Source organism: Mus musculus, chromosome 3 (assembly GCF_000001635.26).
Source record: "Mus musculus strain C57BL/6J chromosome 3, GRCm38.p6 C57BL/6J".
Taxonomy (NCBI): Eukaryota; Metazoa; Chordata; class Mammalia; order Rodentia; family Muridae; genus Mus; species Mus musculus.
Genome location: NC_000069.6, coordinates 29,297,188 through 29,319,690, shown reverse-complemented (window position 1 = coordinate 29,319,690; position 22,503 = coordinate 29,297,188). Strand labels below are relative to the sequence as shown.

Below are 22,503 nucleotides of genomic sequence, written 5' to 3'. Positions count from 1 at the left end.
AAACAATTTTCCAAGCAAATGGCCTAAAGAAACAAGCTGGAGTAGCCATTTTAATATCGGATAAAATCGACTTCCAACCCAAAATTATCAAAAAAGTCAAGGAGGGACACTTCATACTCATCAAAGGTAAAATCCTCCAAGAGGAACTCTCAATTCTGAATATCTACGCACCAAATGCAAGGGCAGCCACATTCATTAGAGACACTTTAGTAAAGCTCAAAGCATACATTGCACCTCACACAATAATAGTGGGAGACTTCAACACACCACTTTCTTCAAAGGACAGATCGTGGAAACAGAAACTAAACAGGGACTCAGTGAAACTAACAGAAGTTATGAAACAAATGGACCTGACAGATATCTACAGAACATTTTATCCTAAAACAAAAGGATATACCTTCTTCTCAGCACCTCACGGGACCTTCTCCAAAATTGACCATATAATTGGTCACAAAACAGGCCTCAATAGATACAAAAATATTGAAATTGTCCCATGTATCCTATCAGACCACCATGGCCTAAGACTGATCTTCAATAACAACATAAATAATGGAAAGCCAACATTCACGTGGAAACTGAATAACACTCTTCTCAATGATAACTTGGTCAAGGAAGGAATAAAGAAAGAAATTAAAGACTTTTTAGAGTTTAATGAAAATGAAGCCACAACGTACCCAAACCTATGGGACACAATGAAAGCATTTCTAAGAGGGAAACTCATAGCTCTGAGTGCCCTAAGAAGAAACGGGAGACAGCACATACTAGCAGCTTGACAACACATCTAAAAGCCCTAGAAAAAAAGGAAGCAAATTCACCCAAGAGGAGTAGATGGCAGGAAATAATCAAACTCAGGGGTGAAATCAACCAAGTGGAAACAAGAAGAACTATTCAAAGAATTAACCAAACGAGGAGTTGGTTCTTTGAGAAAATCAACAAGATAGATAAACCCTTAGCTAGACTCACTAAAGGGCACAGGGACAAAATCCTAATTAATAAAATCAGAAATGAAAAGGGAGACATAACAACAGATCCTGAAGAAATCCAAAACACCATCAGATCCTTCTACAAAAGGCTATACTCAACAAAACTGGAAAACCTGGACGAAATGGACAAATTTCTGGACAGATACCAGGTACCAAAGTTGAATCAGGATCAAGTTGATCATCTAAACAGTCCCATATCACCTAAAGAAATAGAAGCAGTTATTAATAGTCTCCCAACCAAAAAAAGCCCAGGACCAGATGGGTTTAGTGCAGAATTCTATCAGACCTTCAAAGAAGATCTAATTCCAGTTCTGCACAAACTATTTCACAAAATAGAAGTAGAAGGTACTCTACCCAACTCATTTTATGAAGCCACTATTACTCTGATACCTAAACCACAGAAAGACCCAACAAAGATAGAGAACTTCAGACCAATTTCTCTTATGAATATCAATGCAAAAATCCTCAATAAAATTCTCGCTAACCGAATCCAAGAACACATTAAAGCAATCATCCATCCTGACCAAGTAGGTTTTATTCCAGGGATGCAGGGATGGTTTAATATACGAAAATCCATCAATGTAATCCATTATATAAACAAACTCAAAGACAAAAACCACATGATCATCTCGTTAGATGCAGAAAAAGCATTTGACAAGATCCAACACCCATTCATGATAAAAGTTTTGGAAAGATCAGGAATTCAAGGCCCATACCTAAACATGATAAAAGCAATCTACAGCAAACCAGTAGCCAACATCAAGGTAAATGGAGAGAAGCTGGAAGCAATCCCACTAAAATCAGGGACTAGACAAGGCTGCCCACTTTCTCCTTACCTTTTCAACATAGTACTTGAAGTATTAGCCAGAGCAATTCGACAACAAAAGGAGATCAAGGGGATACAAATTGGAAAAGAGGAAGTCAAAATATCACTTTTTGCAGATGATATGATAGTATATATAAGTGACCCTAAAAATTCTACCAGAGAACTCCTAAACCTGATAAACAGCTTCGGTGAAGTAGCTGGATATAAAATAAACTCAAACAAATCAATGGCCTTTCTCTATACAAAGAATAAACAGGCTGAGAAAGAAATTAGGGAAACAACACCCTTCTCAATAGTCACAAATAATATAAAATATCTTGGCGTGACTCTAACTAAGGAAGTGAAAGATCTGTATGATAAAAACTTCAAATCTCTGAAGAAAGAAATTAAGGAAGATCTCAGAAGATGGAAAGATCTCCCATGCTCATGGATTGGCAGGATCAACATCGTAAAAATGGCTATCTTGCCAAAAGCAAACTACAGATTCAATGCAATCCCCATCAAAATTCCAACTCAATTCTTCAACGAATTGGAAGGAGCAATTTGCAAATTTGTCTGGAATAACAAAAAAGCTAGGATAGCAAAAAGTCTTCTCAAGGATAAAAGAACTTCTGGCAGAATCACCATGCCAGACCTAAAGCTTTACTACAGAGCAATTGTGATAAAAACTGCATGGTACTGGTATAGAGACAGACAAGTAGACCAATGGAATAGAATTGAAGACCCAGAAATGAACCCACACACCTATGGTCACTTGATCTTCGACAAGGGAGCTAAAACCATCCAGTGGAAGAAAGACAGCATTTTCAACAATTGGTGCTGGCACAACTGGTTGTTATTGTGTAGAAGAATGCGAATCGATCCATACTTATCTCCTTGTACTAAGGTCAAATCTAAGTGGATCAAGGAACTTCACATAAAACCAGAGACACTGAAACTTATAGAGGAGAAAGTGGGGAAAAGCCTTGAAGATATGGGAACAGGGGAAAAATTCCTGAATAGAACAGCAATGGCTTGTGCTGTAAGATCGAGAATTTACAAATGGGACCTAATGAAACTCCAAAGTTTCTGCAAGGCAAAAGACACTGTCAATAAGACAAAAAGACCACCAACAGATTGGGAAAGGATCTTTACCTATCCTAAATCAGATAGGGGACTAATATCCAACATATATAAAGAACTCAAGAAGGTGGACTTCAGAAAATCAAATAACCCCATTAAAAAATGGGGCTCAGAACTGAACAAAGAATTCTCACCTGAGGAATACCGAATGGCAGAGAAGCACCTGAAAAAAATGTTCAACATCCTTAATCATCAGGGAAATGCAAATCAAAACAACCCTGAGATTCCACCTCACACCAGTCAGAATGTCTAAGATCAAAAATTCAGGTGACAGCAGATGCTGGCATGGATGTGGAGAAAGAGGAACACTCCTCCATTGTTGGTGGGAGTGCAGGCTTGTACAACCACTCTGGAAATCAGTCTGGCGGTTCCTCAGAAAACTGGACATAGTACTACCGGAGGATCCAGCAATACCTCTCCTGGGCATATATCCAGAAGATGCCCCAACTGGTAAGAAGGACACATGCTCCACTATGTTCATAGCAGCCTTATTTATAATAGCCAGAAGCTGGAAAGAACCTAGATGCCCCTCAACAGAGGAATGGATACAGAAAATGTGGTACATCTACACAATGGAGTGCTACTCAGCTATTAAAAAGAATGAATTTATGAAATTCCTAGCCAAATGGATGGACCTGGAGGGCATCATCCTGAGTGAGGTAACACATTCACAAAGAAACTCACACAATATGTACTCACTGATAAGTGGATATTAGCCCCAAACCTAGGATACCCAAGATATAAGATATAATTTGCTAAACACATGAAACTGAAGAAGAATGAAGACTGAAGTGTGGACACTATGCCCCTCCTTAGATTTGGGAACAAAACACCCATGGAAGGAGTTACAGAGACAAAGTTTGGAGCTGAGATGAAAGGATGGACCATGTAGAGACTGCCATATCCAGGAATCCACCCCATAATCAGCATCCAAACGCTGACACCATTGCATACACTAGCAAGATTTTATTGAAAGGACCCAGATGTAGCTGTCTCTTGTGAGACTATGCCGGGGCCTAGCAAACACAGAAGTGGATTCTCACAGTCAGCTATTGGATGGATCATAGGGCTCCCAATGGAGGAGCTAGAGAAAGTAGCCAAGGAGCTTAAGGGATCTGCAACCCTATAGGTGGAACAACATTATGAACTAACCAGTACCCCGGAGCTCTTGACTCTAGCTGCATATATATCAAAAAATGGCCTAGTCGGCCATCACTGGAAAGAGGGTCCCATTGGACATGCAAACTTTATATGCCCCAGTACAGGGGAACGCCAGGGCCAAAAAGGGGGAGTGGGTGGGCAGGGGAGTGGGGGTGGGTGGATATGGGGGACTTTTGGTATAGCATTGGAAATGTAAATGAGCTAAATACCTAATAAAAAATGGAAAAAAAACTTGATTCATTTGTTACAAATAGGAATATGAAGATGATATCCAGACATCATAAAATAATAGGACACAATGAATCTAAAAGTTCATAGCAATAATTTCTAGCCAAATAATGATTGTAAAAAAATGTGGCCAAAACCCAGATGTAGCTGTCTCTTGTGAGACTATGCCGTGGCCTAGCAAACACAGAAGTGGATGCTCACAGTCAGCTAATGGATGGATCACAGGGCTCCCAATGGAGGAGCTAGAGAAAGTACCCAAGGAGCTAAAGGGATCTGCAACCCTATAGGTGGAACAACATTATGAACTAACCAGTACCTCAGAGCTCTTGACTCTAGCTGCATATGTATCAAAAGATGGCCTAGTCGGCCATCACTGGAAAGAGAGGCCCATTGGACACACAAACTTTATATGCCCCAGTACAGGGGAACGCCAGGGCCAAAAAGGGGGAGTGGGTGGTTAGGGGAGTGGGGGTGGGTGGGTATGGGGGACTTTTGGTATAGCATTGGAAATATAAATGAGCTAAATACCTAATAAAAATGGAAAAAAATAAAAATAAAAATAAAATATCTTAATGAAAAAAAAATGTGGCCTAGAAATGTTGGCATTGAATAAGAGAATAGAAAAGACGTGTAAGTGACAAATGCCTGATAAGTACTCATATCAATAGTAGTGTCAATTGAATTCAAGAAGAGGAATGACAAGACAATATAAAACCTACTAAAAATGTATGTACTTGACAAATATTAAATAATATATATTACATATGTATAAAGTAAATGTAGAGGTACAGAAAGTGTTTAACATATTCTTGTTATTTTAAGGCTATCACTGAAAATAATAGTTCAGGTAGATAGAAAATAGATGTTGGATAATTCTGCAGATATTAAAAATGTACACATAATCAACACAAGCATACATTTGAATCAGAAGACATGACACTAAAACATATTTTCAAGCTCATTCTGTTATTGTAGCTGAGGTGTTAGAGACCTGTCCTCCCAACACGCAGGAAAGGAAAGGGTAATCAGTTCAAGGTCAGCTTGGGCTCTGTAAGTAAGTTCAAGGCCAGTATGGGCTATATTTTGAAAATCTGTATCAGAAATGCCATTATGAATTTGGGGCATAAAAATATCAATTTTCAAAAGTGTGTCATTATTTGAAATTTTACAAAGCATAGCTAGAAAACCTAGTTAACCTTAAACCTCATTGTAGCAAAAGAAGACTTTTTTCCTACAGGAAAGAATAAAACCAAGGAGGAATTTATACTCCAAGGATCCAACACAACACATATTAGCCTTTGAGAAGGAAAAGGGTGCCAGAGAGATGGTTCAGCACTTAAAAGATGAGATTGCTTACTGCTCTATCACAGGACTAGAGCTCAGATCCCAGCATCCACAACAAACAGCTCTCAAATGCTTGCAAGTGACCCCTTCTGGCATTGTTGGGTATCAGCACACACACATTCACATAACACACATATACATGTACACAAATAGAACACTAAAGGACATGTTTAAACAGGAAGAGAATAAAGTCAAAGCCACTGTTAGAGGAGTGTATGGACTCGAGTACTTATTGAGTAAAGTAGATTCTGCTTCATATATCTTCCTTAGGCTGGGATATAACATTAAAATAGATTTTGAACCAACTGACTTAAACATTCAAAATGACTGAATGGATAAATAAACATTAAATAAATGATACATCCAAATGCCCAAGTACAGCCATTGATGAAGAACATAGTACCGGGAACCTAAAAACATTTACCTACCTTAGACTTGATTTTAGGAATAATTTTTACTGTATGTGATTCAATTTGTGCCCTTGTCTGTATCTAGGATAATGCATCTGTTAACAAGAGGGATTCAAACAGATGTCAAGGTCCTGCCAACATCAATAGCTATATTCAGATTGTCTCTCTGGTCCATTCCTCTATCCTTTACTACAGCATGCTATGGCATGCTCCAGCGTTCAATGGGTGTTTGTGGATATGTGTGCATATGTTTGTTTCTGACACTGATTTATTAAAGTCTCCATATTTCAAGATATTATAGAGTTAACTGAAAAACTAAATGTAGTGCATCTTTTTGTTCTTATGTTTTAAAATATCCAAGATGATCTTAATCTCAATAAGGAAAGGCACAACCTAAATGTGCTTGCTATCAGAGTGACCAGGAAGCCAATGAAATTTCTAGGACAATCCAAAAACTTTTCCCACATTTGAAACTGATTATATCTGGGTTTCCAAGTGATCTCCCTATATAACTCATTAGAAACAGCTTGTATTACACACCTTTCATCAGTGCAGTTTAATCATAAAACATATTTTGTACATGGCTCCTTGTGATGCTCAAAGGCTGCCTGTCTCCAGAGCTGTCTGTCTGAGGCTAGCTCACGTAGCCAGCTTCCTAGAACTAACTTCCATCTTCCTTATGATAACCATGCCATCTATCTCCACCCTCATTTTTCAATATTTTTAAATTCTGCTCCAAAGCCCTCCAATATTACCAACACTTTGACCTCTTTGTATCTTGGCTTCAGAATAGCCACAGTGAATGTGTCCCAGAGAAAGTAAGTCCTTCCATTCACTAATTCCACACATTGCATTTCCATTAAAATACAGAGCTTAATCTTTTTCATTTTATGGTCATAATATACTCGTCATTATTATTTAATTGTATATTGAACCAATTAATGCAGGTGGACTTGGATATTTATCGATCACGGTCTTTTCTATATCTGTCAAAACAAATGAGTTTATTTATAGTAACCATTTACATCAATCAAGCATAATTGTATAATTTTTTAGACCAATCAGCAAATATAAATACAAATTTAACTTGATTTAAATCAAACATCAGCAGATATGGTGAGGGTGCAGAATATTTTGGTGAGGAATAGCTTAGTAAGCGGGGAATGTTGAATCACCATTTCTTTTAGTTCAATAATAATAATAATAATAACAATAGTAAAGCAATTTCATGTTGGTTATTAATTTAATTAGCACTTTCTGTCTCCATCTTTAGCACTGGAACTCACTGACTACTTAATAATATCAAAAAAGCAATAAAAATGATAACACGAAAGCAGAAAAGTCATTAGGCTAAATTAAAATATTTTTAAATGTATGCTTTAATTTTTTTAATCAAATCTAAATTAGTTTTGCAAGGATGCACAAATAAAAGTTAATGGTTCTAGGAATATTTTATAATGGGAAGGATATCCAAGAAAATCTCAGCTCTTTTTCTCAGACGCCCATGTCTTTCTGTCTCATTCATTCATCCTGTGAGTAATCACCCAATGGCTTTGTGAGTTTTCTCAAAAATCAGTCATTTAACCTCAAAACTTCAGCAGTGAAACTATCACACAAATAAAAGTATAAAATAATAAATAAAATTGATACTTGAATCCTAAAACGAACTCTAAATAAAGTGTAAGGAAAGAAGGATACAGGGATCAGGCCTTTGAGTTGGTTCATCAGGTAAGATACCTGGAGACAGTAATCCAGGTGAAGTCACAGCAAGAGCATGGGCTCAGAGGCAACAGCTTGGGTATCCAATCCAAGGCAGACTGAGTAAGGACAAAGCAAGATAATGAAGAAGGTCAGAATTGATCCAGGGTAGATCTGAAAGGATGCTAAAGGCATTTGTACTTTCTAAACTCTCTCCCTCTAAAGTTAAAAGGGAACATATTTAGATAACAATTTCAAGTTTATACAGTGTCTGATGAGAGCTAGTTAGAATGCTGTCAGAAGAATGTGACCACAGTCCGATGTGCCAAATCCTGTCTAAGGTCTTCTCAGTTAGTAACTTCATTAATTGTCTACAGAGCCCTTGTACCTACCCATGCTGTAGGATGAGGGGATGAATAATTTGCTCAAAAACAAAAACAAAAAAAAAATGTGCTAAATTAAGGGTTCAAATTCAGACCCTAACTTCTGAAAAGTACTGATATCCAAATTTTCACTGTTGAAGTGGAGCAGAGACTGAAGGAACAGCCAAACAGTGACTGCCCCAACTTGGGGTCCAGCCTATGGATAGGCAACAATCCCTGACACTAGTACTGATGCTATGATATGCTTGTGGACAGAGGCCTTTCATGGTTGTCCTCTGAGATGCTCTCTCTACACAGCAGCTGACTGAGACAGATATAGATACCCATACCCAAGCACTGGACTGAAGTCAAGAACCCCTATGCAGGAAGTAGGGGAAGGACTGAAATTGAATTGAAGGGGATGGCAACCTCACAGGAAGACCAAGTAGCAACTAACCTGAACCCCTAGAAGTTCCCAGCGACTGATCTACCAACTAGAGTATACACTGGCTGGTCCGAGGCCTGCAGCACCTATGTAGCAAAGTCTGGCCTCAGTGGGAGAGGATGCATTTAATCCTGTAGAGGCGGGATGGGGGGGGGGGGGAAGAAGTCTGTCAGGGGGTTCCAGGGGGCAGCATCTGGGATGTTAATAAATAAAATAATTCATTTTAAAAAAATGAAGCAATGGGGATGGGTACAAATGTCGGATTGGGACATAGAAAATGCACAGGGCTGTCCTTAGGGTACACCACACACTTCAGATAAAAGGTCTAGAGAACCTGAGCTTGATGTGACCTGAAACTAACTCTCTTCCCTGAGTGTTCACAGTACCAGAAAGCTCTGTGCAAGTATCCAAAAGAAGGGAACAGTAAACGGAGCTACCTAGCTATGATACCTATGAACCTTATCAGAGACCAGCATGACACCATAACCCTAAGAGTACGGTAGTGACACACATACCTTGGTGGTAACTAAAGCTCTCTAATTTGGCTTAAGAGTCATTTAACAAGAAGGAACTCTACAATGTACACTTTACTAAATCAGCATAAATCCTACCTACATACTAAATATTTATCTTATACACACAGATTAGGGTTGCTTTCCATCCTCATCAAGGAAATGTCTCTTCACAACAGACAGAAGCCCTTACTGAAAACTCCAACTGATCTGAAAGTACAATTGTGGCATCTAGTCCCAATTGATAGATCTATAACACAACTCCAGAAACTAAGGCTTAGGCATCATTGTAGAAGACAGGTGGGAAGACCCTATGAGCCAGAGGAAGTGGAAGTTAGCTGTGAGATTCTGTCCCCTGGAAATGTCACAAACTCCACCCATGAAGTCTCACCAATGATGGCTGGATAAAATGTCAAGGACCATACCAATAGGCATGCTAATGTGGAACAAAGCAATCTCATGAAGCCTCAGCCGTAAACAAAGAACTATTGGTAACTTATAAATCCTGAGATCAGAGCAAATAGTTTTCTCAAAGGAAGAACATACTAATTTGCTATCCAATACCAAAGATCAGTTGTGAAAACATATACATATATGCATTCAAGTGTATGCATAACAATAGATAATGCAAAAAGGCCATGATTTTGAAAGAGAGCAAGGTACAGGACATAGAGGGTTTGTAGGAATCAAAGGGAAGGGGAAGAAATGCCATATTTACAATCTCAAAAAAATAAAGTACTATTAAAACGCTATATTAAATAAACTCATGTACAACCTATTAGAGAAAAACAGTGCTCAGTCATCCCAGAGTTTTCAGTATCTGACTTTGTATGAAATGTAAGCAGGAAAACTCATGTTCAGGTGGCCGTATGTTCAGTGAGACTCACAGCAGTGACACACAGGATAGCATGACTCACCATACAATAGTTCCTGAGTGTCAGCTCTGAGATAAAGGCATACATGGACTACATATGAAGACTGGCTAGTAAGGAGATGCTGGGCCAGGCTGTGTTGCTTGGCACAGAACACAAAACAAAGGTAGCATTAGATAGCATTAAAAGAAAGCCAACAAGATGAGCAGGTAAAAATGATGAATATCTCTCTAGACTGAGCAGAGGGCAGATGCATTTAGAGGGGTGCATTACTACTGCAAGAGAAGTTGATGAGTGTCATTGCATCAGGCCACAGGAGATATAAAGAAACTGCCAATAATAGCAGTGCAAGGTGGAAAAATGCTGCAGAATGGGAAATCCTTGGATGCTATTATTTGAGAAATAACGAAAACAAGAATGATCTTGAGTAATCATGTTCATTCCCCTCTCTAATTTAGATAGAGATGATTAATTATCATTTATTAACTATCACAGTATAATTGTTCATTAATTGTAACAGTATTGCTTAAAGATGCAAAAATAGCTACATTTATTGAGTAGCTACCATATACCATGCTAGTATATATTAATTATATGTGCTAGGTATATGCTAATTTTATCCATATGCTAAGAAATATGAGTATGTGAGAGAGTGTGAGTGAATATGTGTGTGTGTGTGTGTGTGTGTTAAGTGACTACCTCACTACTGGTGTGGATACCCATGACAAGGTAATACCCAAGAAGAATCCAGAGGAATATTCAGAAGCTGGTATAATAGATTCTTCAAGCACCAGACACTCAGGAGTAATGTCGGGCTGGAGAGAGAGTTCTAGGAGATTCATGAAGAGTAATGAGAAAGTGTGAGGCATGAAGACTAGTCCCTGTGCATGGTGTCACTTTGATAGGGACAAAAACAAGGGTTAACAAAAGAATGGCGAGTATAATAGGAGGAATTCCAGGAAAGAGGCAGTCCCAGTGACCAAGAGACCAGAAAAATCCTCAGGATGTCTCAAGCAGAGAGCTGCAGGTAAGGATGTGTGTCTGTAGAGTCAAGCCTAGAGAGAGGTCAGCACAGCAGGGGGTGATAATTACACAGAAATCTACCTTGGCATACTTTGGAGAATAAATAAATATTGAAGAAGAAAGGACAAAACTAGAAATGAAAGTTATAATAAGGATGTCTGGGAAGGATGAGTCGAAGGCTTAAAGAAGCAGTAAGAAGCTTGAGCCTCCAGCAAGGAAGGCACAAGGAGGGCAGGCAAAGGAGAGAAGAGAAAGCTTTGGCACACAGCTCAGGTCCCCAAGGAAATGGCAAGCACAGGAAGCAGGCAGGGGATCAAGCTCAACCATGAAACAGAGCGATGACAGGCTTCCTCGGGCTGGGTTTAACATTCAAAAGCAAAAGATTTAACTTCAGCGTTTTCTCCCCAGAGAAAATTCTAACAGTGTGCTTGCTTTTTTTCTCACAGTGTTTTGACAACACCTGTTTATCACAGGGGGAGCTAATGGGAGCTGGAAAAAGACACAGGCTCTGGTGTCCCTTGAAATGAAATCATAGGTAGACCTTTCCACCTGCTGCTTCTAAAGCCTTAAAGAGGTCGCGTGACTTTCATTCGCTCCATCTGCAAAATGAAGATAATGCCTGCCTCACTGTGCCAGCGACTGCAAATATAGGCAATATGCCTACAGTAACCCACATCTTATTCAGTAACTAAACGGTACTTAATTCACCTGCAACCTTTAGAACAGCCCTGTTAATTAGTCCTCACTGGCAAGGGAAGCTTAAGAAACTGTCATGGTCTTCTTCTGGCCATCTGATGAAAAGGATGGGCCAGTTTTTGTATTGAGAAACCCTTCCTGAGGGCCCTCTCTCCACCATGTCTGGGACTCCCAGTTGACCTAACTTCTTCCAGGTTCCTCTAAGATTTCTCAGCTAGATCTCACCTTGTCTGGTCCTTAGCTTGTGGATGCTACTCCTGAGACAAGACTTTCCCATAGTGGTCCTGAGGGAATGAATCCAGCTCCCTTAAGTCTAGTTAGTTCACTCACTCCACTCTGCCCAGGAACTGGGAACCATCCACTTTGTGTATCATATTCAAAGTCAAGTTCAACCTTTTTGCTCATGTTCTGAAACAAAGTATCCTTTGGCTTTTTCATCAAGTGCCTGGTACAATGTTTCTTTCTTTTACATTTAAAACATGGTATCATTTGTAGCATGTGACTAAACATCAATTGAGTTGTCATATCATTAAGAACAGCAGTGATACAATACAACGTGGTAACTAACAAGCATCGGGGACCTTCTGGGTATGGATGTAGCCTGGCTAGATCCAGTCTTTGCAACCTTAGGAGGGTTGTGTTTGTTCTGGTTTTTTTTGTTTTTGTTTTTTGTTTTTTTTGATAGGTTTATCTGTAAAACAGTGATATGGACAATAGAAAGTATCTCACAAGTATTTTTACTTTTAAAGACATATTATCCTGCTTTTTATGAGAAAATTATTGTCTAGCATATTATACGATTTAACTATTTATTATACTTATTGTCTATTTTTGTCTCCTCTCACAACATGCAAATTCCTCAAGAGAATTTACTGTACCTGACTCATAAGAAACATTCAAGCAATGCCTATGGCTGACTGACTTTCACATGGAAGGCTGAGAGAAAGCAAGCAGAGAAACACAGGGCCTCTCGAGAGGGTCACATTCTCCATCTTTCTGACCAGGACCCATGATCCAGCTATCATAGGACTTAAAACATACAGCTGGGAAAGGAATACAGCTGGTGCTGTGGTGCTGTGAGCTTGGTACATGCCTCATTTAACATGTGGCTACAATTAGAGCCCTGTCTCTCAACCTTTTCACTATTGCTCACTGACATGCCAACTAAGACACTGTGTCTTCTTTTCGTCCAAAATGTCTCCATCTGTACCCCTATGAAATTTCAGGATCATGGATGTGCTATTAGGAATTTCAGCTGGTTGGAGGAAATCAGTCCCTGGAAAGTCACAAATCAATGTGACATCTGTGTTTTATTTCCACCAACCAAGAGTCAGTCCTCGCTCTTGACAACAGGATTACCCCACTAGGAAAGCAGGGCTGTGGCCACCGAGTTTTAATGTGTACCTTTTGCTTTTGTTTTGCAGTGAAATGTGTCAAGATTCCTCCGCTTCAGCGGTGCTGATTTTGGTTGCCTAGGGTCCAGTAATTCTTCACTGTGGAGAACTTGCCATATACCTAGCACCTCTCTACACAGTGTCCTGCTTCTCTCTAGTGCATCTTAGTAGTCCCTGCTTCTAGTCACAGGCACCACAAATGTCTCCGAATACTGACAATTTACCCGGGGAGAGGAACTAAGAAAATGTCTCTGTTTAATATTGCACAGGTAAAATAAATGAACATAAGAGCTTAATTATTTTTCAAAGGCTAGGGAAATCGTAAAACTATCCATCACAAACTGTTCGCTTTTCTATGTTCCCAAAGAATATAATTTTAAAAAGAACAGTAAGCATGAGAACATTCATAGCAAATATTTCAGAGAAATAGTTTATGTTAAGAAATTCTTGCTGGGCGTGGTGGCGCACGCCTTTAATCCCAGCACTCGGGAGGCAGAGGCAGGTGGATTTCTGAGTTTGAGGCCAGCCTGATCTACAAAGTGAGTTCCAGGATAGCCAGAGCTGTACAGAGAAACCCTGTCACCAAAAAAAAAAAAAAAAAAAAAAAAAAGATTCACATCTAGAGTAAAAAAAAAAAAAACAAAAAAAACAAAAGAAGTTCTCATATTACTGAAAATATAATAATGTCCAGTTTTATAATCCAGTACAAATGGATCCTTTTCCCTCCTTCCTAAATTTTCTTCTAAAAGCATGGCCTGGCTTTTATTAAAATGGGCTCCACAGTTAAAGACAATTTTGATCATGTTTACCACAGTTTCTAATTTATATTAGTTTTAAAAGTCATGTATATAGGACCTTTAGTATTTAAATAGACTAAATGTACTAAATAATTCATTCTGCTCAGAAAACGCAAATATATGAATACAACAAGATTTGCATTTGCTATAACACATGAAGAAACAAATGTCTATAGATGTCTAATGACTATTCACCGCTGTACACTGGGTTACAGGATTTTATTATAATTTATAATTTTATCCAGAAATGTAGATAACTACTATTACCATCATTTCACAGACAAGAAAATCAGCTCAGAGGCAGTGAGTACAGTTCACAAAGTGGCATGATCTTGATTTAATTTAGCCTTATTCAACTCCAGTGTTTTTGTTCATTTCATAGACAGCATTTAGAATCACTATTCTTTTTAAGTATACTTTTTCACACAGTAAAAATTTCCACAGGAGATTTTGGAGCTGGACTTCATTTCACCTGTAAAAGGTGTTTTAAAAAGCCACAGCTTCCTTTCAACATGAGAGAGGGCAGTTTATTGATGTTTTCATTAGATTTCCCTTATGTTAAAGCCAAGGCAGCAATAGAAAGCAAAGACCAACCTTATCTCCATCAACAATGAATCTCCAGGGCAGATTTTGGTAACTTTTGATGTCTAATCAAAACTGAAACCAAACAGCACCTCTGCCTTTTTTTTCTGAGTTTTGCAGGTCTGAAGAACTTTCCGACTCACACTGAATATTCAGGTTTAATTAAGCAATGAACAGAGGCATTGTAGGGTCAGCATGTGTCTAGACTTCTGACAAGTTAAGTCAACCCCAGATGTTCAACCATTAGCCACATGATGCACATGTGTGTGTTTTCCATTCAAGCTCACAGTGAGGGAATACCAATCCAGGTGATGGGAATCCAGGCTGTTCATGGATGCTTAGATCCTAGAAACAAACAACCAAAGAGTCAAGTCTGTCTGCCTGTCTGTATCTCTCTGTATCTCTGATGGTCTCTGTCTGTCTCTCTGTCACTGTTTCTATCTCTCTCTGTGCATGTGTACACGCATGTATGTGTGAAAGTCAGACGTTAACCTCAGGTATTTTTCTGAAGATGTAGATCAGTTCTTTTTATATTTATATCATTTCACTGGGACCTGGGGCCAGCAGATTGGGCTAGCTGGAACTGGCAATAGCTCTAGGAATCCACCTGTCTCAGGCCTCCCCAGTGCTGGGATGAAGAGCACATGCCTTTCTCCCTAGCTTCCTCACATGCTTCTATGGACAAAATTTATTTCCTTACCCTTGGACAGCAGCCAGTTTTTAGTTGAGCTACCTCCACAGCCTAAAGGTCAAGTCCTTTAAAAGTACTTATGATTTTTTTTTTCTTCATGGAGAATTGGGTAGAATTGAAGGTTTGGGTCTTAGAGATGAGCTTGAAGAAAAACCTCCTGGGATTGGTAAAATGGTTTAGCAAGGAAAGTTGTATCCATCAGGCCTGAACACTTGTATTCAATCTTTGGTGGTCAAATGGGAGAAAAGGATAACACATGCCTATTGGCTCTTCTCTGATTTCCATCCATGTGCCCACCCACACATTAAGTAACTAATTAATTAATTATAATTTTAAAGGTTCCTCTATTAGCTATTTGGAAAACTCCTTCTATCTTTGATATTAAATGATCTGATATGTTTTGTCTAAAGATAATTATGCTTTAATTATGGGGTTCCAATATAAAACCCTATTAGATTAGAGGCTGTAGACACTTATAAATCTGAATTTTATATTGATTACGTAACGTAAAGCCTCACTACTCAAGAGCATGGGACTTGTAGGCTTGCTGGAAATATAAGATCCCAGAACCTATGAATAAAATCAGCCTTATAACAAGATCTTCACAGAATTCCCAAATACATATTAACTTGAAAAGCCAGACAGAAAATGATGTTGCTGCCAATGTAGACTACTAGAACAGAATCACCCCAATGAGGCATTTACTATAAATGCAGATACCCAGCCCATGTGGACTCACCCACTCAGCATTGGCCTACTGAGCCTAGACACATCAGCATTAGCAGCAAATCCATACTATAGAAACATAGAAACATAACTTAACATGGGTCACAGATCTGAGAGTCTATAATTTACAAATGCCCCAAATGGCTATGAGTTTTAAAACAGAAGACAGAGTACTGGGATATTGCTTGCAAAGTTCAAGGGACTACAAATTGGAGATAATTATCAACAAGCAACTAAGCAGGGGTTAACTGCAAAAAAAGATGTTTAACTGGATAATTTAACATATTTTTTTTGTTCCAGAAGTTGGCAAGAAGGTCTCTCGGAGGATATATAAAAGGTAATTTTTTAAATTAGAAGTCAGGGAGGTAGGACCATATAGAAGGAAACTTTGCAATGATTAGAGCCTGTTCAATATTTCCAGTCTAATGTCTTATTATTATATATACTCTGAACACCAAAAGAAAGCATGCATGTCAAGAAAAGCCCTCATCCATATTATGATATATGGATAAGGGGCAAGATCTAAAGACGAGACAAGAGCAAACCCTATAAGAAAAACAGAAAAAAAGAAGGATCCAGAAAAGCAGCATAGAATTCAAACTAGAAGCAACGTTCTGGTGAGTGGGAAAGATATAACAGAGAAGAGAAATTTTACATGCCTGGACTCCAATGGGGTGGGTGAACCAGCATCAGTAGTTGCTCTTGGGAGGCTGATATAGCCACACAACCACAAGTGCCTGACCAGAGGTTGGAGGAGAAGGCACCATGAGTGAGGTGCCCAGGGACAGCACACACACTGAAATCCTAGGAACTTCATGGCTGGCTTTCCAGCCAGTCTCCAAATATGCACCATGTGAAAATCACCCAAGAAGCTTTTGAAAGTTCTGTGCCCCGAATCTTGCTCTCCAGGATATCCAGGAATGGAAAGCTGGCAAGAGCACCTTTGAAAAGATCTTGTGTGTAGTCAAAGTTGAAGACATTCAAGCCACAATATAGATATAAGCCCTGGGCTTTTCTCCATTTTCAAAGAAGGTAGGGCTAGTCGTGTTTTTAATTGAGCCACGGCAGTCTATGTATCACCAGACTGTAAGCTGCCGGCTCATAACCAGGAGTCTGGGTGATGTGTGGGTAAACTGCTGTTAATTACTGGCAGTCACTGTATATTGATACACACTGAGAGCTAATAGAGATGCTTGTTCTCTTCCTGTATCAAATCTATCAGACCCTCATCAATTCAGCTAATCCTCTGGGAATAAGTAGAAAAGCCTGGCGATATTTAAAATACCCCCAATGGCTTAAGTATTCCAGAGAACAAGTGGCATTTGCATCTCTTCTTGCATTTAAAGGTCATGACATTATAAGAAAACCAAGGCGGTGAGATGTGAGTGTGTTTTAATAATCAGATAATCCTGAGTGTAAGGTGAAAGGTCTTTGTTCAAATCCATAACACACATTTTAATACTTCTGCAATGAGCATACACTGACACTTGAGCATGCAAAAATCACCTTTGAAATGCTTGAGTGCCTGTGGTGACTCTCATAGCTTATTATGTAAAAGCAACTTTAAAAAAATCAAAGACATGAGAATGTGAAACAGGCATTCAGTGGGATCTTTTAAACTGAAATGTAGAAAAAGAATGATAAACACTCAGGCCCATGCAGTGCAGACCCTTATAATCTCAGCCCCTGAGAGACAGAGGCAGGAGTGTTACCATAAACATGAGGCCAATGTGGCCTATGCAGGAAATCCCACAGGGCTACAAGATGCTTAGGTGGGTAAGGGCTCTTGCTTCTTCTTTTTTTTTTAAATTTTAATTAGGTATTTTCTTCATTTACATTTCCAATGCTACCCCAAAAGTTCCCCATACCCTACCCCACCCCAGACTCCCATACCCCCCCCCACTCCCACTTCTTGGCCCTGGCGTTCCCCTGTACTGAGGCATATAAAGTTTGCAAGACCAATGGGCTCTTGCTTCTAAGCCTAATGACCTGAGTTCAATACCCAAAAGAGTGGAAGCAGAAAGATGACTCTTCCAATTGTCCTCTGACTACTCTGTCCCTTCCCCATCCCTGGATTCTCTCTGAATATGTCTCTCTGTCTTTGTCTCTGTCTCTGTCTCTCTCTGTCCCTGTTTTTCTCTGTCTCTCTCTCTCTCACAAACACACACACACACACACACACACACACACACACACACAGCAGAGGCAAGAGAATCACCATAAATTTAAGGTCAGCATAGTCTACATAGGAAGTTCTAATCTAAGCAGAAGTACATAGTGGTATACTGAGACACCTTCAATAGTAATAATAATAATAATAATAATAATAATAATAATAATAATAATGATGATGATGATGATGATGTACAGCCATCATCATCATAGTAGTTGTAAATAATTAAATAAAGTGCTGAAATAAAGCTTTATAATCAGATTTATAAAGGTCAGCACACACTATCTAAAAGACTACCTTAGAAAATTCATCCACACATTCTCCAGCATACCAATTTGTCAGAGTATCAGATAAAATACTTTAAAAAACATGCACAATTAGAATAATCCTTTCATTTGAATTGAAAACTTCTTATGATTAATAAGTAAATGCGTCTACATTTCTTACACAATCATGAGAACCTATAACTCAATACAGCAATGAGAAAACACAAGTACTAGAAGTATAAGAAGTACACGAGATGGGAAAGACAGCTACTAAAATCTAAGGCTCAAGACAAGACAGATGAAGCTTAAGGATAAGGAGGACAAAGGGAAGGAAGCAAGCCTCAGCACAGAGACTAGTCTGAAGTAGTCATTTACTCCATTGTGCACCAAATTGTACTTAATAACCAAATTATTAAATATGACATTATACAAGGAGACTATGTACAGTTCAATGGTGGATAACTAGGTGATTATAAACATTACTTTCCTGATATTGATGGGAAAACGAACTCAGAATATGAAGTAGAGAAACCCTCAGCCAGCTGTTCCTTCTGCTGCCACTGAGGAAGAACTCGATCAGGATTTCACAGGCTTACCTAAAAAGAATCTTCAGCAAGGCAGCATGTAGGCAGTAAGAAGCCCTTCTCTCAGCATCCTTCTAACTGAGTGGATGAAACTAATGATCAAGGACAAAATGACAACCCTTGTACACAGCATATTGCATTGCCATGAATAACTCTTATAACCCAAAATCCCCAGATTAAAAAAAGTGAAGTTAAACATTTCATGGTAAAAGAGAAGAGGAGAATATAACAAATATCATTCTGGATTTTCCTATGACATGAATTATCATTATTAAAATGATTATATTCCCTTCAAAGAATGGTACCATTATGATAAAACCTGTAAGAACATTTGGACAAGAAATACAGCATACAGACAAAAATGCTGAGATTAGGAACATACACTGGGTGGGGTAAAGAAAGCTACCCACAAATGTAAAATCTACAGCTCGGAAAGCCTGGAGGGTTGCACACACTTGGGGAAAGGAGATGCGTGATCTTCAGAGGGAGTCTCCGTACTCCAGGAATCACAGTACCCTTAACACAAAACTCTGATAGTATGGTTGGTTAAAACATGTTTGAAACTTTTCCTTCTTTGTCTCTCGAAGGTTCTAGTAATAAAACTTGGTCATTTGTGCCTGCCAGGCAAGCACAGTAGCACATTGTCAAAACTCTGTGTTTGCTTTTGTTTAATCCTACTGGAGGTTGCAGGCATATCTCAAGTCATCATTAAGATGTATCTCTTTAATGTTCAACATCCTTAATCATCAGAGAAATGCAAATCAAAACAACCCTGAGATTCTACTTCACTCCAGTCAGAATGGCTAAGATCAAAAATTCAGGTGACAGCAGATGCTGGCATGGATGTGGAGAAAGAGGAACACTCCTCCATTGTTGGTGGGATTGCAAGCTTGTACAACCACTCTGGAAATCAGTCTGGCGGTTCCTCAGAAAATTGGACATAGTACTACCGGAGGATCCCGCAATACCTCTCCTGGGCATATATCCAGAAGATGTCCCAACGCGTAAGAAGGACACATGCTCCACTATGTTCATAGCAGCCTTATTTATAATAGCCAGAAGCTGGAAAGAACCCAGATGGCCCTCAACAGAGGAATGGATACAGAAAATGTGGTACATTTACACAATGGAATACTACACAGCTATTAAAAAGAATAAATTTATGAAATTCCTAGGCAAATGGTTGGACCTGGAGGGCATCATCCTGAGTGAGGTAACACAATCACAAAAGAACTCAAATGATATGTACTCACTGATAAGTGGATATTAGCCCAGAAACTTAGTATAGTGAGATATAAGGTACAATTTGTAAAACACATGAAACTGAAGAAGAACGAAGACCAAAGTGTGGACACTTTGCCCCTTCTTAGAATTGGACAATCACCCATGAAAGGAGTTACAGAGACAAAGTTTGGAGCTGAGACAAAAGGATAGACCATCTGGAGACTGCCATATCCAGGGATCCATCCCATAATTAGCCTCCAAACGATGACACCATTGCATACACTAGCAAGCGGTTATTGCAAGGACCCTGATATAGCTGTCTCTTATGAGACTAGGCCGGGGCCTAGCAAACACAGAAGTGGATGCTCACAGTCAACTATTGGATTGATCACAGGGCCCCCAAAGGAGGAGCTAGAGAAAGTACCCAAGGAGCTAAAGGGATCTGCAACCCTATAGGTGGAACAACATTATGAACTAACCAGTACCTCAGAGCTCTTGACTCTAGCTGCATATGTATCAAAAGATGGCCTAGTCGGCGATCACTGGAAAGAGAGGCCCATTGGACAGGCAAACTTTATATGCCCCAGTACAGGGGAACGTCAGGGCCAAAAAATGGGAGTGGGTAGGTAGGGGAGTGGGGGGGAGGGTGTGGGGGACTTTTGGGATAGCATTGGAAATGTAATTGAGGAAAATATGTAATTATATATATATATATATATGTATATATGTATGTATATATATATATATATATATATATATATATATATATAAAGATGTATCTTTTTCTTAGTATTTTGATGTGGTCACGTTCATTAAATTACTCAGACTATCCTGGAACTTACTTGATAGTCCTGTAAGGCTTTGAAATGCGATTCTTCCTCTTCTGAGTAGCTGGATTGCATACTTAGCACCACATGTACCTCCACATCAAATTTCTCCAAAGGGTTCACCATTTAAAAATTTCATTTGCCCCACAAACTATACATACTGCATTTTCCTCTGAATATTCTGTGTCTTTAGTAATACATTCGCTTGGGGGAGAAAACAAAACAATGGAATCCCCCAAACTCTATGCCATGACATACCTTTAGGCAGACTAGTAATCTTACTTCAAGGACAATCTTTTGAAATGTGTTTTAATTAACCTTCATGATCCAATACATCCCGAGATTTGTGGGACTCATCTTTTTCCCTGTAAACTCTTTTATGGACTTTGGGAATCAGTGTTGGGAATGGTTACAGACTCAGAGTTACTGTACAAGATGAGCAACAGCGGGCACTTTAAATGTGTAATTGAAATATGAAAATATATCAGACATATTTACTTTTGAAAGTAGATTAGAAAGCATTACATTTAGTTTTCATTCATAAGCAATAACAACACACTGAGATACTATTCCCTAAAATTATTCACTCAGCTATCTGAACAGTCAATGACTAGACAATATATATTGAGTCATCTAAAATGTAATATTTTATACTTTAAAGTGCAACAGGTTTCTGTATTAAGATTAAAATGGACAAATTCAATGTACTGCTATGTGAAGTGCCAATTGTTTAGTCAGGATGGATAAATTAATCCTAGGAGTATGGATAATTATGAAATGCAAAACACCGATTTTGTTATGCTTTGACTTCGATACCACTTAGAAAATCTTTTATTCTTGCTTTCAATTTTATACCCCAAAACAGTTACTTGGATTAAACTTTGAAAACACTGGGCTGATCAATGTTCCTTTTGAATAAGAAGAAAAATCACATCAAATTCATTTACACTAATAGTTCTTTGATCTAGTAAATAGACTGAAACTCCTAATGGACTAAATTCAATGTTCTTATTACTGTCAACATGAACACATGCAAGTACATTTCGTATGCCTTTAGGGATACGGAAAACTTTAAGAACATCAGCAACTTCAAGGAGGAGGAGGCAGGACACCAGGAATGTGAGGTTTAGTTTAGATTCCTTAACAACTAAGAGTTCTTTTCAGAGCTGAAATGCGGGAACTTCTCTATGTAATAAACATGAATGCCATTTAATATTTTAATATCTCATATTACCCTTTCTCTTTGACAATTTCATACACATATATAATGCATATTGGCTACTCTGATCCCAACCTTCCCCTATCTGCCTCAATCTCCATCAAACCCCTCTTACCTACAACTGCTTTCTCAAGATCATGCTTTTGGTGTTAGTCGTGACCCACTGAGTTTGACCAGGGCTGTCTGTGCGACCCTGACTTTTTAAAAGCTTTGATTGTATCAAATTTTTGATATTCTGCTATACTCATAGATCAGTGCCTTGCTCAGCCATTCTCCTGCTGCGAATGGGAACAAATGTAGTGACTCATAGCAAGACAATATGCAGAGAGTGAAAGACC

General features: G+C 38.8%; 1 protein-coding gene across 20 annotated transcripts in view; it reads right to left on the bottom strand.

Moving 5' to 3' along the window:
• The window catches only part of Egfem1 (EGF-like and EMI domain containing 1), a 609,406-nt gene that overhangs the window by 371,368 nt on the left and 215,535 nt on the right, over window positions 1-22,503 (bottom strand). Inside the window, exon 2 of one of the 20 annotated variants that reach the window (XM_030252866.1) lies at window positions 7,812-7,891. The exons of 18 other annotated variants lie outside the window; for them this stretch is intronic. The gene's annotated coding sequence lies outside the window, so the exon portion shown is untranslated. Of the gene's footprint in view, window positions 1-7,811; window positions 8,727-22,503 lie in introns of those variants that run through there. One more of the 20 variants, XM_030252865.1, reaches the window with a different exon arrangement.